We start from the raw sequence: 4,264 nt of genomic DNA, 5'->3' as shown, positions 1-4,264 counted from the left end.
ATGATATATTGAGAATTTTATCGGAAAAATGGTATCTCGAGAATTTCATCGAAAAAATGATATCTCGAGAAAGATGAGAGATAAGGTGAGGAGGAGTGGGGCGTGGTGGTGACTGGTGGTCGGACTGGGCGGAGGCATGGGGATGGACGGCGCATTATGTCTAGGTTTGTATCTCTCTCACACACACCCACGTAGGTGGGGGACGTGCACGAAGAGAAGAGGTGCACGCACGGCGCACGTACTCCCGTCTCTTTCCCAACCACACCCGCGCGGGTACACGGTGGAGCTCATTTCTATACGAAAAGGCAGCCCACGTGGTAATTTGACACGTGTACTGGTTGTCCACTTGATGGAGGATCGTCTACCACGGGTGAACAAACAAATTGCGACTTGACGCGTTATGTTAAAAAAGAGGCAAACCATGTGGGGCCTACCTTAGAGGCAAGGTTCTATACACTCGAGATGCTATGTACGTATTACTTTGATGTGTCCCGTCAACTCGCAGAACGAGGAGAAGCTTGCTTAGTATGCCGTCTTCCCTGCCCATGGGCGCGGTGGCTCGCAGGACGAGGTGAAGCTTGCTTACTACTACCTCCGTCCTGGTTTATTGGTCCCCATTGTATATTGTGTCAAATTTTGACTATAGATTGAACTAACAAAACGTTCGTGCATGTTACCAAAAATTATATCATTGAAAACTATGTTGAAATACGAATCCAACGATATAATTTTTGTTGACATGCATTAACATTTTGTTAGCTAAATATTTGGTCAAAATTTGGCACGAACTACAAAGGTGACCTATAAACCAGGACGGAGGTAGTAGTACTACGCCTTACGCCCGCTCCCTCGCCCACGCGCGCGGTGGCTCGCAGGACGAGGAGAAAATTTTACTACTCCCTCCGTTTACTCCTCGTCCCTACCTTGGTTAGAGAGATTATCATATTGTTTGGAATATATGTCTTTTAGTAGTACTCCCTTTCCAGTTATGGCTCAATTTCCTTGAGTAGTATATAGGAGTAGTACTACTACAGCAATTTCCTTGGAGTCCGTGGTGCAGCAAGCTACCCTAGGCTATGTTACTACTCCCTCCTTTCCAGTTTATGGCTCAATTTCAAAATCTCTCCAACCAAGGTAGACGGTGAGTGGTGGAATTAATTTCGTAGTTTGCACAAGTAATGTACGCTCGTTTTTCTCAAGAAGTTATGTTTACCGAGGCATTAATTAGAACGAATGCATGCATGACCACTAAATTTCCATGAACTTCTACATGCATTGGTGAGTTTTCTCTTGACAATGCTTGCATCGGGTGATTTAACGCACCTCGAAATCCAACATGTGATGGTACTACTACTACTAGTAGAATTGAGACTTATAAAACGGAAAAACGAATTTTTTTAGACGAGCCCTATAAACCGGAAAGGAGGGAGTAGTAAGTAGTATACTACCTCCATAGTGGGTACGTACTCCGTAAAATCAGATTTTCCCAAAACTAAGTCGCTCAACCTTTATTTGCTTGTTTCCCTTCCTGCCTCGTTGCCTCGAACAGACTATGCCAAACTCCCCTGCCTGCCGCGCGGGAAAAGACCCGCCCTCGCCTTTTTTTAGTCCGGGTTTGTATCGATGGATCGCGCGAAGCAGCAAAAACCAAGCCGTGTCTTGTACTCCTCCGTCGACGCTCGCTTTCATGAATTCTGTACTTCCTCTCGCCGACATGTGGGACATATAGCAACCGGGTCGACGTGTCATGCACCAAATAACAGTGCAGAACAGCAGGGGGACGCACCCCAGTCGTACCGCCCCAGTAGTAGTAATGAGCAATGAGACGTCAAATCACAATGCCGCACCTTCCCAGACGGACGAAGCAACCATTATTTCACACTTCGCTTCGCCATCATCTCCTTCAAGAAAACCACGTAGTATTGCTTCTGCCATTGTTCTGCCTCAAGAGGGACACGCGCATCGCCTTGGTACATCATGACACGTGGGACCGCATGACAGGCCATGCTCCCCCGCCCATCGCTCGGTAAAATCACCTCATTTTTACTACTTCCTCCGTATCGGTTTACAGGGCATGCACGTCGTTCTAGGTTGAGAATTTAACTGGCTATATATGTGATGAACAGTATATGTTTAGAAACTACATCCGCTTAAGAATCGAATGATATACTTTTTGTGACATAGTAACTCATATTTAGTTAGTCAAATGGATGACCGAGAACTACGTGCGCGCCCTATAAACCGAGACGGAGAGGGTAGTACAGTACGTATCTTTTTAGATCAATATAGTCGGGATTCACCAAGGAGCAAAACCAAGTGGTAGGCTGCTCCTGTCGTGTTGGCGTAGCAACTCAAGCAGGGTCAGTCCGCACACGAAATGGTGACACACTTAACAGGACCCCTTTGGCCGACATGTGGCTCATCCACCGTCTTGTTCCACGTGCGATGCACCAAATTACAGTTCGGAGCAGCGGTTGGACTTGGAGGCACCCCGGTCGTAGCGCCGCAGTAGTAGTAAATGAGCGATGAGGGGTCAAATCACAAAGCCCCACCTTTCCCGCATTAAGCTGGACGGACGAAGCAACCATCATTTCACTCTAGGGCGCAAGAGCATAAAGAAAAGAGAAAACCAATGATGCGTGCGGCAGCTACCTAGGGCACCCTAGGGTAGGGGCCTCCACTACAAATCCATTTTTTTGAAAGCGCCTCCACTACAAATCCGCTTCTCCCTCGTCCTCTTGAAGAAAACCGATGATGCGTGCGGCGGTAGGGTTTGTAGGAGTACTACGGCGTGCGGGGCCACGTCGTAGTAAACGGGAGAGGGATTGAGTTCGAGTCGACGCCTTAATATGTGTGGGCCGCTTGGTTTTACGGGAACGAGGCAGCATTTTGGGTTCGGGGACCAGTGGAGATATACGTACAAAAAATTGTGGACGTAGGTTCGACCGAAAGGCAATGATGCATGGGCCCTGCATTTTGATATACCCGCGGCCGCGTGAAATTTGCTACTCTACTCAAAACTAGTAAGGTACACATGCATTGAACGCATGAGATTTGGAAACCAAATTATGAATAAATACACACTATAGCATGTAAAGCTTTGAGTCATATATGCATGATGTAGATGTTCGTTTAGTTCTTATAGTTAATCTCATTCAAAATCAATTAGTTTTATAAATGGTTAAGATTCATGGGATTGTGCATTGTAAAGCATAAAGTAAAAAACAAATAATGACAATTCATTTAGAAAAAAAGTTTGGGCAATTATGATACGGAAGATTCTAGAACAAAGGAGAAGTGCTTGTGTTTTGCGAAAGCATGCACGGCCCACATCTCTTATTGGTTGATATGTCACGAAACAAGAAACGAGGAGGGAGTTAATGTACCGTGCCAAAGTGTTTTGGGATTATTTGGTTTTCGGAAGATGACTTACACACCTAGACGGAGGGAGTACAAAGAGAAAAAATGAATTGCAGTTAAAAGAATGACATTTCTAACAAAAATGTGAATGTGAACTACATATGTGTGCACGTGACCAGCACATACATTGTCAATGCAAGAAATAACTTATGAGTAACATGCACGGATTGATGATGTGGTGCTTGCATGCATAGAGTAGAAAAACAATGTGATTTATGACTTGCATGCATGACGTGTTCTTGTGCCATAGTTGCATGTCTAGGAAAAAAGCTACTAGTGGGTTGTACTAGCTATTTAGGAATAGAAGATGTATACATGGAAGTTGTAGGGAAAGAGATGACATGTATCTCAATTCCTATGAGTAGGGATTGGAAAAGAGATGTCATTTGGTTCAAATCATAGGAACTTTTCTATTGAATCTAGAGATGACATGTATCTCAATTCCTATAAGGAGGGATTAGAAAAGAGATGTCATTTGGTTCACATCATAGGGACTTTTCTATTGAATATACGCTAATGTTTATTTTCCTTTGAAATTATGGGAGTATAGGAATCCATTCATATGAATCAAGTGGCTCCAAAGCTATAAAAATGATATCATGTTTATTTCCTTTGAAATGTGGAGTATATGAATCCATTACTATGAACCAATTGGCTCTAAAGGAAAAATCATATAAAAATCATATCATATAGAGTTCCTATGATATTCCTCCACACCAAAGGATGGTTGAAATTGCTGCAGGTGATACGACAGTCTTTCTTTGTAGACTCCTCCCCCATCTTTATACTTACCTCTTGAAGATGAATGAAATGGTATATACAGGGTATTCTATATGTGCATTTT

This window comes from Triticum aestivum, chromosome 5D (assembly GCF_018294505.1).
Source record: "Triticum aestivum cultivar Chinese Spring chromosome 5D, IWGSC CS RefSeq v2.1, whole genome shotgun sequence".
NCBI lineage: Eukaryota > Viridiplantae > Streptophyta > Magnoliopsida > Poales > Poaceae > Triticum > Triticum aestivum.
This window is presented reverse-complemented; position numbering follows the sequence as displayed.